The sequence below is a fragment of the Triticum aestivum genome, chromosome 5D, assembly GCF_018294505.1.
Source record: "Triticum aestivum cultivar Chinese Spring chromosome 5D, IWGSC CS RefSeq v2.1, whole genome shotgun sequence".
NCBI lineage: Eukaryota > Viridiplantae > Streptophyta > Magnoliopsida > Poales > Poaceae > Triticum > Triticum aestivum.
Genome location: NC_057808.1, coordinates 559,096,026 through 559,110,079, shown reverse-complemented (window position 1 = coordinate 559,110,079; position 14,054 = coordinate 559,096,026). Strand labels below are relative to the sequence as shown.

At 46.7% G+C, this 14,054-nt stretch overlaps 1 pseudogene; it reads right to left on the bottom strand.

The window, feature by feature from the left end:
* Window positions 1–2,606: 2,606 nt before the first annotated feature.
* Window positions 2,607–6,149, bottom strand: LOC123123875 (ribosomal protein S3, mitochondrial-like; annotated as a pseudogene).
* Window positions 6,150–14,054: the final 7,905 nt, after the last annotated feature.

The following is a 14,054-nucleotide window of genomic DNA, read 5'->3' as shown; positions in this document are numbered from 1 at the left end:
GGCAAGGAAGCCACCAAGAAAACCTTTAATAAGCATCTCTAGCGCAGTCACTTCTCTATAGAAAGAAAAAACCTGCAGTCAAGACTAGTCACATTAGTGAAACAAGTGATTCGCTGACATTCAATTCAAATAGAAAGAGTAGTCATAGCTGCGACAAGTTGCTCTAAGAGGAAGGAGTTGACTTACTTTCAATTCCTAATACAGCAAGAGCAGATTTTTTTCATGTAGCATTTCTACCCCTATAGGATTTCCCATCTTAACCGAGAATGGGTGCCCACCTGGTACGTACCGAGAATGGGTGCAGCCCACCCCATCTAAAGTAGCCTGAAATTCGTTCCTCTACAATCCAGAGCAGTCCGAACATGTACCGCGATCTGGACGGACAAAGAATGCCGTACACTTGAGTGACCCCCTTTTCTGTGACCACCACCAAATTCAAAAGAAGAGGTGAGATCACCCTGAAAAAATCCTTTGTAGCTCTTAAAATATGGGCCAACCTCTCCATTAATATTGATACTCACTGCACCTCCTTCTACCACTTTTTAATCCAACCTCTCCACTTCTCACTAAAGAAAACCCTTTTTAAGCAAAACCTCTTGTAGAAAATCCCAATTCACCCTGTCATATGCTTTTTCAAATTCTAGCTTTAGTATGATCCCCTCTTGTTTAGTCCTCCTAAGCTCATGAAACACCTCATGGATAGTGACCACCCCATCTAAAATATTTCCGTTTTTTCATAAATGCCATCTGACTCTTACTCACCACTTTATCTGCAACTCTCTCAAGCCTATTTGTTAGTACTTTAGTCACAATTTTCTAACAAACATAATATAAACATATTGGCCGATATTGCTTGATAGTTGCAGCATCTTTCGTTTTAGGAATCAGAGTAACCACCCCATAATTAAGTCTTCTAAGTTGCAACTCCTCAGCATGCGGGCTATCAAGCATTATTTTGACCATCTCTTTAACCATCTCCCAAAAATGTTTCTAAAAGATTACTGGTAAGCCATCTGGGCCAGGAGCTGTATTGGTTTTCATCTCTTTAACTACTAACTCTATTTCCTCCATAGTGAAAGGCTTAGTCAACTCTTCATTGTCTAGTTTTGATAGCATGTGCTCTGTTGACCAAGGGGCTTCCACCAAGAGATATGTCCCCCCTGTCCTCTAAACCAAATAGTCTCTTAGAGTAACTAGAAATGTGTTCTTGCAACTCTAACTCATCTTATATAACATTTCCTTCATGTTCCAAAGAAGCAATATTACATTTTATGTGTCTTCCATTGGCAGCACTATGGAAGAATGAAGTATTTGCATCTCCCTCAAGTAACCACTGACAAACTGACTGAAAATGTGGACTGCATGAGCAATGTCAGGCCGGGTCACAGTGAGGTACACAAGGCTGCCTACAAGATGACGATAGCGACTGGTATCCCTCAAGAGGAGTACCATTACTAGGGTGCAATTGGAGATGGAGCTCCGTGGGTGTAGCGGCAGTGTGTGTATCAGTAAGACCTAAGCGTGAGATCAAATCCTGAGTATAGCGATGCTGAGAGAGATAGTAACCATCATTAGTTTGATCAACCTCAATTGCCAGAAAATAACTGAGAGAAAATCAATCTGACATCTTGAATTGCTCACTCAACTTTTTCTTAACAAATGCAATGTACTTCTGATCATCTCCAGTGATCAACATATCATCAACATAGAGAAGAAGCAAGGTACGACCGCGGTCAGATGTATGTGTGAAAAGTGCAGGGTCATGCTCAATAGAAGAGAAACCAGCTGCTTGAACCACAGAGCTAAACCGCTCAAACCAAGCATGAGGTGGTTGCTTTTTTCCCACAGAGGGCCTTTCGAAGGCGACAAAAATGACCATCAGGAACTTCAATACCCAGAGGTGGCTGCATATAGAAAAAACTCATGTAATCACCATGAAGGAAAGCATTTTTGACATCCATTTGAGAGATTTGCCAAGATTGAGCTGCAGCCACAGCAATCAGAGTATGAACAGAAATTGAAACAATGCAACCATACTATCTATTTATGATAATTTGATTGCTGACAACATGACAACATCACGCTTCTCTTTCTTATTCTTATTTATATAACTGTCACTTTACCGGGCCAGAAAAGTGACACCGTCACGTCTCAGGGTCGTATGCCTGGAACAAGAAGGGTCGTCGTACAATTTCGGCGATTACAAAAAAGGAGGCGAGCTCCCTATCCCTCTTTGTCTTTGCACTTCCCTCGTTCAGGAACAAACACTTCTCCAAATTATTTTGAGTCCCGGCCCAGTTTTTCCCCACTAACCAATTTGTTACGACCACTGAACAAACTTGGTTGACGAACATGGTTTATGCGCCGCTAATCTAGTGGCTTGTCGAGCATTTGACAAACTCACACCATCCATTTCAAATGGGATTTGTCCCGTGGACACACAAGCAATCCAACCCGTCAGATTTCCTTTTCCTCTTCCCATTCGAACTTCTACGGGTTTCCCCGTAATAGGAAGATCTGCGAGAACTCTTACCCATATCTTACAATTTCTTCGGAATTGTCCGCTCATAGCACAATGGAATTGTCCGATTGTAGCCCAACGCGTTGCTTCAATGGCTCGATATGAAAGACGAACAGCTCTACAACTTTTGGTGCCATATCTTCCAAAACCAAGTTGTGTACCATCCGGTTCGCGACCCCTACTACATCTGCATTTAAAATATTTACTATATTTCGTACGTTTCGGATATAGCACGTCCCTTCTTATTTTGACTATATGAGATCCGCACTTTGACACCTGAAATTCCGTTACGAGTAGATACTTCCGCAGGAGCATAATCGATTTTCTGGTTAAATGCATTACAAGATGTTTTTCCATACTTTTCGCATTCAGTTCTAGCTATTTCAGCACCCCCTAATCGACCAGAACAACAAATACGTATCCCCTCCACCCCTTTTGGCATTATTAATGGAATATCCTTCACTATTTTACTAAAAATTGAACAAAATGAGATTGGATTGTTCCTCAGTTGAAAAGAGATGTCTTGAGCAATCAGAGAAGCACTTTGATAAATAGATTTGATCTTTACCGACTCAATTAAGGTATTAGTGTCTGTTCTTAGACAAAAAAGATCGCATTTTTTGCACTTCGTTCAAATAAGAGTTGTACCCGTACGGAATTATCCTCTTTCTCAATATGATCTCTATCATCATCTCTATTCCCTTTATCAATTTTCCTATCCTACCTAGGTCTATGAATTTCTCTATCAATTCCATTACCTTATCCTTACCCATGAGGTTCCTACATTTGATCCTAAATTGAGCTAGGAGTTGTTTCCAGGCGTACTCAAAAAAAGGGTTATTATACACCCCAACCCCATCCCTTGAAAAAAAGAAGGTAGCACCAAAGAAATGAAAGAGCGACATGGTGGTTTTTGTTGTTCCCGCGAAGCGAAGATCATTCGCTTGGCGAATGAAGTGGATAAACCTCTTTTTGGCTTGGGCCAAACACTTTTTCTCGCTGGTAGAGCTTTCTAAAAAAAAGCGATGCGAGAACGTATTCTCTTATCTAAGCTTCCTCCCTTCGCTCCCCCCATCGTAGATGGTTCAGCCACACCCGATGCCACGAAATGATTGAGAACTAGGACGGGTCAAAATGCATTTTATTCTTAGTATTAAAAAAGTATTGCATGACCGAATAATTCTAGGAGGGGTGCATAGCGGGGAGGGTCCTTTTTAGTAGATGACTCTTCGGGCCGTCAGAGCGGGACTTCTTTGGTAAAAATAACTTGATTCTATTCCTTTTTAGTAAGGAGGCGGCATTTCCCATAAGGAAAGGTATGTCATTTACAACCCCGACGTATTGAGGCCGCTTGAAGGCCCCGCTCACCCGAAGTGATTTATCAAAATTCTTCTTTCTCGATGGTTATCAGTAATGGTATCCATAACGTTGCATGTTTTTCGGCCAAATCCGGATTTCGTTTTGCTTCTCCCGGTCGATCGGCTCGACTCTTTTCCCTGCCCCCAGCCTCTCACTTCGTTTCGTTCTTCCTCTGTACCCTCGCTTGAATGAAGACACCCGATCGGCCCGACTTTCCCAAATGTCGGCCACCAGCCCTTTTCCTGTAGTACGGGTCTTGATTTCTTGTCTTGTTTTAGTTTTAGTCGTGGTGATCGCCCGGGAAGAAAGAAATGAATGAATGTCCTTTTTGGGAAAATGTAGAATAATACACCTACCGAGAGGAAAGCCAAGGGCGAGTTTCGTAGGTGGACGTATCGAACTAAAATAAGATCTAAGATTGACATCTTGATACAATGATTTACCATAATAATAAATAGAGTCAATGGTGATAGAGCCGTGGGAAGAGATGCTTCTTTTTTGCGGCGGGGGCTTCCATTCATCAGCGCAGACTACATACACGTGCTCTCTGAACCGTGCTAGATAGTCACCCATCACACGGCTCTCAAACCCAACCTGTGGTGGATCCCGGGGGACAAAGCAAAGTCAAAGCGCTTGATCCTTTGCCCCATACTTTGAGATCTTCCTCCCCGCCCATCAAGCAGCAACGCAGCTCGTGATAGGCTTAGCTTAAGCCGCTAACGTTCGGTTCGGATAAGTAAAGTCCCTTCGGTCGGTTCGCTCAGGTGGTCTTCCCTTATTTTCCCTAACGTTCAGAGTTGTTCTGGTTTGAGAAAGGAGCACCGCCAAGTCCACTAGGGGCGCCCTGAATGAATAAGAAATGGACAGCTGAGGTCAGGCTTGCATGAAAAAAGAAGATAATAAGTTAGATGTACACACCTGAGGTTGGTAAGAACTGAGGGACAATGCCCCCCCTCACTGGGCCCATCAGCGAAAGCAACTGCTACTTAATCGTAGGTTTGCTTTCGTGCAAGGCCCCCGCTGCTGGAACAGGCGGTTGTCATTTTCAAGTAAACGCCCCGCCCCCTTTCTTTGCCCGCCGGCCGCCTAGCTCGTTATTCTTTGAGATCTGGATAGAGTCTCGCTTCGGGGCGGGGGAAGCATGGATTCGATAGATCTATCGAATCCATGCTGCAAGCAGCAAGCGTAGGCTAAAAAGGCAATAGTCTAACGTTGGGGTAGGGCGCGCCAAAACAACCGGGGGCCCCGGAGGGGTCAGTACAAAAGTACTATATTCTTTCCACTTACTTTCATTGGCTAGCTGCCTTTTGTAGCGCGCGTACTCTGATCCTCTTCTACGAATCTACAACTCTCTTTACTGAGCGAGACTTCATCTATATCCCTAAAAGTGGATTTGGATTCCCATTTCTTCTTTGAATGACAGCTTCAACTAGGCTCCACCTTAGAGAGGGTTTTTGGTTTGAATCAAGATAGGGTCAGGGGCGCGTCGGAACGGTAGCTGCTTAGTCTCATCCAAGAGTCCATTCTCGTTGTATTGTGCTTGCTTTTGTGTCTTTGAATAAAAAAGAAAGAAGGGGGTCGATTTAGGCTCCTTCCCTTCCACTGCATGGCTGCGCTATCAGGTACTACGAGCCCTCAGCCCCACGCATCTAACCAGCTCGCGTGGTTCACTGGTTCCACCGAAAACTCTCATTTGTTGAAGCGGAGCATAGTGTGGCGTCGAGCGCGAAAGGTCTCTTTTTTGGTTTGTTCACTGATCTGAAATGAAACTTAGCACTTGTTTTTTATTGATTCCTGGGGCTAGGCGTTCGCAGAATCAGTCTATCCGAACCGCAGACGCACTTTTCAGATCAGTGACGGCCTCTCCAGCAGAGCTGGGCGCCGGGGCCCTGGATGCGCTAGCGATCGGTACATTAGGGGAGTACTTGTCCGGGTTTCTCGGCCTGGTATCCTTATCCTCGCGTTCATGATATCTACATTCAACTGTGCCCCGGAGACACGGTCGAAGCACGCCCGCCCCGTGTGCGTCTTTCACGACATGCTCTGGTCCCGGGTTTCTTCCTGTGGTCTTCTAGCGTTAGAAAAAGTCGTATCCGTCCCAGACATTTGCAACGTCCTCTCACGCCTTTTTTGGGGGACAAACAAAGATCAGGAAAAGACGGACCGAACCCATTCGGTGACTTTCGCGGTCGCCCTCACTGAACCGACTTGGATCTAAACTACGATTCAGATCAAGTCTTAACGAAATTGGATTTCCTTTTCGTGCCATATGTGGCATAGACTTTACTTTTCCCCCTTTCCGCCCTTTCCTCTATTTGTTCGATAGGGTCTTCATTCTATTCTAATTCTGAACCCATTGTCGTCCATAGTTTCCTTGTCGACGCGAAGGGGCCAGCAGCCCCCAAACCAAAGTCTGAGATCAGAACTCATACCGCGGTTGTGGCTTGAAGGCCGCATGCAAGTTCTTCAATATTTAGAGAGTATGTGTTAGTACGAGATCACACTATCAACTTATTTCATCTTTCTCGATGATTAGGACAAAATTGTATCCCTTAGGAACCGTACATGCACCTTTGTTTGGATGCCAATCCAATATTGTTACAATACGAAATACTTGAAAGCCACACGCAATTGACTCACCTACATTTAATGCTCCCACCCTTTTGTAGAAAAAGCCTCTGCCTCTAGGGAAGTGCTGACATCAACTCCAATTTGGATGGAGCTTCTCGATGGGTTAGAGCGTTTGCGAACCAAAAAGGGGGAAAACCCATCCTCCAAAGTAGTGAAGTGAGACAGTACAATAAGACAGTTGGTCTCATGGGCCAAGCCTGCTATCAGGCAGTGAGTGCGAATCAATCCTGAAAGAGAGAAGGTTTAGTGCTCTCAGAAAATATTTGATTCGCCGAAAAATTGGCTTTATCAGACCAATCCATGTTCAGAAGCCTTCCATCAAAAGTAAGTGGTCTAGGCCGCTTTCCTTGACTTTGAGTTGGATCTCATTCTTCTTCCCGGCACAAAAAGAGGGTAGATCTCATTCCAGCTAGGTTACCATTACTTGCAAGGGCCAAAAGTTGCAACCTGGACATGTTGTACATGGATTCCCGTACTAGGCCGGAGAGTTGATTAACCTCGAGGTTCAAGACCTCAAGCATGGATAGGTGTGCAACGGCTTCTGGCATAGGACCTGACAAGCTATTATTTCCAAAATTGATGTATGTCAAGGAAGGCGTGTTGTTGAAAAAATATGATGGTATTTGGCCACTCAATTCATTTGCGTACATATTAAGTTTTCTAAGATTGTGCAATGCAAAAGCATCTCAGGAGGGATCTGGCCCAAGAGTTGGTTATAAGCTAGATGAAGAAACATGAGCCTCGTGAGGTTCCCCAAGGTAGTAGGTATGGTGTTTGATAAGCTATTTACCACAAGACTGAGATACCTAAGACGATGTAGCTTCCAAAGTTCGGCAGGAATGGAACTCGTTAGATTGGTGTTGGTGATGTTGAGAACAGAAAGAAAAGATAGATTACCGAGGTGAGGTGACACAGATCCGACGAGAGGCATGTCCGACAATAGTAAAGCAGTGACTCGTTGTCTGTGCCCGCTGCATGAGACACCGAACCAATTGCAAAAGGATGTGTCCGTGCTCCAGTTGCTAGTTAAACATGGGGTTTAGGGTTTCGCGTGGGTGGTTGACATCCAGCCTCACGTCTCAATATATAGATGATCACAAGACAGTTACATACATATACAAATACGTGTACATGTACAATATACTAGACCCTATATTTTACATGCCCCCTCAATCTGAACTACATACAAGATTCAGATTGGTTCTGAAGCGGTCTAGCATCTTTCTAGTAGCGGGTTTAGTAAATACATCCGCTAACTGATCATCTGTAGAAATAGACCTGACTTCCAGTTCACAAACCGCTACTCGTTCTCTCACAAAATGGAAATCAATCTCAATGTGTTTAGTCCGAGCATGAAACACTAGATTCGTCATCAGGTAGGTTGCCCCTCAGTTATCACACCATAATATAGGTGTACGCTGCCGTGGGACTCCATGTTCTGTGACAACTGAGTCTATCCATATGGCTTCAGCCGCGCCATTGGCCAATACCTTATACTCTGCCTCGGTGCTTAACCTTGAGACTGTGGGTTGCTTCTTTGAGCTCCAAGATACAAGATTGGGTCCAGCAAAGATAGCAAATCCACTAGTGGAGCACCTATCATCAACACAGCCTGCCCAGTCTGCATCGGTGAATATACTCACTCCAGTAAATCTGGACTTACGAATCCGTAGTACCATGTCTAGCATACCTTTGACATATCTCAGAATACGCTTAACTACTTCCCAATGATCCTCCGTAGGCTGAGACAAGAACTGACACACTTTGTTCACCGCAAAGGAGATATCAGGATGAGTGAGGGTCAAATACTGAAGTGCTCCAACCACACTGCGATACCGGAAGGAGTCATCAGTACCCAGTGGTGCGCCACTATGACGTGAGAGACTCTCGGATGTGGCAAGCGGAGTGGAAGTGGCCTTGCTGTTCTCCATGTTGACACGATGAAGAAGATCCAATGCATACTTTTTCTGCGTCAAGGTCATTCCCCCTGAATGAAAGGACGCTTCCAAACCAAAGAAGTACTCCAGGCGACCCAAATCTTTGATGGGAAAGCTAGCAGACAATGACTGCACAAGACGATCTACCACGGCGGGGGTAGAGCCAGCAATCACAATATCATCGATGTACACCAGCATGTATATCTGAATAGTACCCTGGGAGAAGATGAACAGAGACGCATCTGATCTGGAGGCGACAAAACCGAGCTGCGAAAGGCGCTGACTCAAGCGAGCATACCAAGCACGAGGTGTCTATTTGAGGCCATAGATAGACCTCTGAAGTTTGCAGACATGAGAGGGATAAGTGCCATCCTTAAACCCGGGTGGCTGCTGCATATACACATCTTCGACCAAGAACCCATGTAAAAAGGCATTGCTGACATCAATCTGTCGGAGGCTCCAACCACGAGACACAGCAAGAGACAGAACCAAGCGAACTGTGGCAGGCTTCACCACCGGACTAAAAGTATCGCCATAGTCAATCCCGTGTTGTTGAGTGAAACCACGAGCAACAAGACGAGCTTTGTGCTTATCAACAGACCCATTCGGACGATGCTTGGTTTTGAAAATCCACTTGCAGCCCACAACATTGAGACCAGGTAGCCGAGCCACCAACACCCAGGTATTAGTGTGACGGAGAGCAGCAAACTCGTCAGACATGGCGGCGCACAAGGCAGGTTGACCCAAGGCATCACGATGGGAAACCGGTGTGGTGAAGAAGGCACGACGACGAGAATCATACCAAACCGTACCATCAGTGTAAGACTTCTCCTTGCGCGTATGATCACGTTGCCGGGTAACCATAGCGTGCCCCGGAACGGCATCGCCGGTGGAAGGAGATGGCGGCGACGAGGGCTCGGCTAGAGGTGTCGCGACTGAGGGGGCCTCAGCGACAGGCGACACGGGCCGAGGTATGACCGGGCGCTGGGCCGGCCCAGGCGAAGACGGCGACCCAGGTGACGCACCTGGCAAGGGTGGCGACCCCGGTGCGACAGGCGAGGGTGGAGGCCCGGGTGACGCACCGGGCGAGGGTGGCGAGCCAGTCGCGACCGCGGGCTCGCTAGCTGGAGAGGTCGCCGCGCCTACCTTGGGCGGCGTGACATGCACGTCCTCAGCATGCACGTCGATCACGTCAGGAGGCGGTGAAGCAGCAACCGGTACCTGAGGAGAACAGAGAGCAACATCGCCTGCAGAAGACAAGTTAGGTGACAAATAGGACAAGTCATATTTACGCACATGGACATCCGGAACCGGTTCATCGGACGGAAAAGTGAGGGCATGTTCAAGGGAAGCAGGATCAACCGAGACGCCGGTGTTGGAGTAAGGAAACACAGTCTCGTCGAAAACAACGTCACGAGAGGTGTATATCCGACCTGTGGTATGGTCAAGACACTTATAGCCCTTATGCAGAGGACTATAGCCAAGAAAAACGCACATCTTGGAACGGAACTCAAGCTTGTGAGCATTGTACTTGCGAAGGCTAGGCCAGCAAACACACCCGAAAATCCGAAGGGAGGAGTAGTTGGGCTGAACATTTAACAGACGGAACAAAGGGGTGTCCTTGTTGAGAACCAGAGTGGGCATACGGTTGATGAGGTAACATGCCGTAAGAAAAGCCTCATCCCAAAACCGAAGTGGGAGAGAGGAGTGCGCAAGCAAGGCTAGACCAGTCTCTACCAAATGACGGTGTTTGAGCTCGGCAATACCGTTTTGCTGAGAGGTATGTGGACAGGACACACGGTGAGAGATGCCCGTGCGCTAAAAATATCGATGGAGTTTGTGGTATTCACCACCCTGGTCGGACTGAACGGCCTTCATTTTACAATCCAAAAGGCGTTCGACATGAGCCTGAAAGTTATAGAAAACTTTCTCAACATCAGACTTGTGGTTGAGCAAATAAATCCAGGTAAAACGCGTGTAGTCATCAATAAAGCTAACATAATACTTGTACCCTCCGATGAAGCAACAGCGGGACCCCAAACATCTGAATGTATTAACTCAAGAGGTACAGTAGTGACATGAGATGAAGTAGAATAAGGTAGCTGATGATGTCGGTGTCAAAACCGGCGGATCTCGTGTAGGGGGTCCCGAACTATGCGTCTAGGATCGATGGTAACAGGAGACGGGGGACACAATGTTTACCCAGGTTCGGGCCCTCTCTATGGAGGTAACCCCCTACTTCCTGCTTGATTGATCTTGATGAATATGAGTATTACAAGAGTTGATCTACCACGAGATCGTAATGGCTAAACCCTAGAAGTCTAGCTTGTATGACTATGGTTATGAGTCTTCGGTCCTATAGACCTAACCCTCTGGTTTATATAGGCACCGGAGGGATCTAGGGTTACACAAAGTCAGTTATAGAGAAAGGAATCTTCATGTTTGTGTTGGGGATCGTAGCAGAATTTTAAAATTTCCTACGCATCACCAAGATCCATCTATGGAGTATACTAGCAACGACGGGAAAGGAGTGCATCTACATACCCTTGTAGATCGCGAGCGGAAGCGTTCTAATGAACGGGGTTGATGGAGTCGTACTCGCCGTGATCCAAATCACCGATGACCGAGTGCCGAACGGACGGCACCTCCGTGTTCAACACACGTACGGAGCAGCGACGTCTCCTCCTTCTTGATCCAGCAAGGGGGAAGGAGAGGTTGATGGAGATCCAGCAGCACGACGGCGTGGTGGTGGATGTAGCGGGGATCTCGGCAGGGCTTCGCCAAGCTTCTGCGAGAGGGAGAGGTGTTGCAGGGGGAGAGGGAGGCGCCAGGGGCTGTGGTACTGCTGCCCTCCCTCCCACCCCCCCTTTATATAGGCCCCCTGGAGGGGGGGCGCCGGCCCTGGAACCCATCTACAAGGGGGGGCGGCGGCCAGGGGGAAACTCCCCCCCCCCCAAGTCAAGTGGGGCGCCCCCCACCCCTAGGGTTTCCAACCCTAGGCGCAGGGGGAGGCCCAAGGGGGGCGCCCCAGCCCACTAAGGGCTGGTTCCCTTTCCACTGCAGCCCATGGGGCCCTCCGGGATAGGTGGACCCACCCGGTGGACCCCCGGGATCCTTCCGGTGGTCCCGGTACAATACCGATAACCCCCGAAACTTTCCCGGTGGCCGAAACTGGACTTCCTATATATAATTCTTCACCTCCGGGCCATTCCGGAACTCCTCGTGATGTCCGGGATCTCATCCGGGACTCCGAACAACTTTCGGGTTTCCGCATACTAATATCTCTACAACCCTAGCGTCACCGAACCTTAAGTGTGTAGACCCTACGGGTTCGGGAGACATGCAGACATGACCGAGACGCCTCTCCGGTCAATAACCAAAGCGGGATCTGGATACCCATGTTGGCTCCCACATGTTCCACGATGATCTCATCGGATGAACCACGATGTCGAGGATTCAATCAATCCCGTATACAATTCCCTTTGTCAATCGGTACGTTACTTGCCCGAGATTCGATCGTCGGTATCCCAATACCTTGTTCAATCTCGTTATAGGCAAGTCACTTTACTCGTACCGTAATGCATGATCTCGTGGCTAACTCCTTAGTCACATTGAGCTCATTATGATGATGCATTACCGAGTGGGCCCAGAGATACCTCTCCGTCATACTGAGTGACAAATCCCAGTCTCGATCTGTGTCAACCCAACAGACACTTTCAGAGATACCCATAGTGTACCTTTATAGTCACCCAGTTACGTTGTGACGTTTGGTACACCCAAGGCACTCCTACGATATCCGGGAGTTACACGATCTCATGGTCTAAGGAAAAGATACTTGACATTGGAAAAGCTCTAGCAAACGAACTACACGATCTTTTATGCTATGCTTAGGATTGGGTCTTGTCCATCACATCATTCTCCTAATGATGTGATCCCGTTATCAATGACATCCAATGTCCATAGCCAGGAAACCATGACTATCTGTTGATCAACGAGCTAGTCAACTAGAGTCTTACTAGGGACACGTTGTGGTCTATATATTCACACATGTATTACGATTTCCGGATAACACAATTATAGCATGAACAATAGACAATTATCATGAACAAAGAAATATAATAATAACCATTTATTATTGCCTCTATGGCATATTTCCAACAGTCTCCCACTTGCACTAGAGTCAATAATCTAGTTACATTGTGATGAATCGAACACCCATAGCGTTCTTGTGTTGATCATGTTTTGCTCTAGGGAGAGGTTTAGTCAACGGATCTGCTACATTCAGGTCCGTATGTACTTTACAAATATCTATGTCTCCATTTTGAACACTTTCATGAATGGAGTTGAAGCGACGCTTGATATGCCTGGTCTTCCTGTGAAACCTGGGCTCCTTCGCAAGGGCAATAGCTCCAGTTTTATCACAGAAGAGAGTCATCAGGCCCGACGCGTTGGGAATCACCCCTAGGTCGGTAATGAACTCCTTCATCCAGATTGCTTCTTGCGCTGCCTCCGAGGCTGCCAAGTACTCCGCTTCACATGTAGATCCCGCCACGACGCTTTGCTTGCAACTGCACCAGCTTACTGCCCCTCCATTCAAAATATACACGTATCCGGTCTGTGACTTTGAGTCATCCAGATCTGTGTCGAAGCTAGCGTCGACCCTTTACGACGAGCTCTTCGTCACCTCCATAAACGAGAAACATATCCTTAGTCCTCTTCAGGTACTTCAGGATATTCTTGACCGCTGTCCAGTGTTCCATGCCGGGATTACTTTGGTACCTTCCTACCAAACTTACGGCAAGGTTTACATCAGGTCTGGTACACAGCATGGCATACATAATAGACCCTATGGCCGAGGCATAGGGGATGACACTCATCTTTTCTCTATCTTCTGCCGTGGTCGGGCATTGAGCCGTGCTCAATTGCACACCTTGCAATACAGGCAAGAACCCCTTCTTGGACTGATCCATATTGAACTTCTTCAATATCTTGTCAAGGTATGTACTCTGTGAAAGACCAATGAGGCGTCTTGATCTATCTCTATAAATCTTGATGCCTAATATATAAGCAGCTTCTCCAAGGTCCTTCACTGAAAAACACTTATTCAAATAGGCCTTTATACTTTCCAAGAATTCTATATCATTTAGTATGTCATCCACATATAATATGAGAAATGCTACAGAGCTCCCACTCACTTTCTTGTAAACACGGGCTTCTCCATAAGTGTGTGTAAACCCAAACGCTTTGATCATCTCATCAAAGCGAATGTTCCAACTCCGAGATGCTTGCACCAGCCCATAGATTGAGCGCTGGAGCTTGCATACTTTGTCAGCATTCTTAGGATCGACAAAACCTTCCGGCTGCATCACATACAATTCTGCCTTAAGGAAGCCATTAAGGAATGCCGTTTTGACGTCCATTTGCCATATCTCATAATCATAGTATGCGGCAATTGCTAACATGATTCGGACGGACTTCAGCTTTGCTACGGGTGAGAAAGTCTCATCGTAGTCAACCCCTTGAACTTGTCGATAACCCTTAGCGACAAGTCGAGCCTTATAGATGGTCACATTACCATCCGCGTCTGTCTTCTTCTTAGAGATCCA